Source organism: Sinocyclocheilus anshuiensis, unplaced genomic scaffold (assembly GCF_001515605.1).
Source record: "Sinocyclocheilus anshuiensis isolate Anshui unplaced genomic scaffold, SAMN03320099.WGS_v1.1 scaffold906, whole genome shotgun sequence".
Lineage (NCBI taxonomy): Eukaryota > Metazoa > Chordata > Actinopteri > Cypriniformes > Cyprinidae > Sinocyclocheilus > Sinocyclocheilus anshuiensis.
This window is the reverse complement of record NW_015540937.1, coordinates 2,325-2,543: the sequence shown is the minus strand read 5'-3', so window position 1 is coordinate 2,543 and position 219 is coordinate 2,325.

Sequence of the window (219 nt, the reverse complement as noted above, 5' to 3'; positions counted from 1 at the left end):
ACACAGAAACTGCATCTTTATGAGATAAAAAAAAAAAAAAAAAAAAAAAAAAAAAAAAAAAAAAAGGTTAAAAAAAAAAAAAGAAAGAAAAAGAAAACAGCAGCTGTGGTTGCTAGATCTTTACCGTAAAAATAGGATGGCAACATTTTATTAACTAATAAATATACCAAATTACTAAAACTTGATTTTTACCTTTATAATATACTGACATAAACCTTA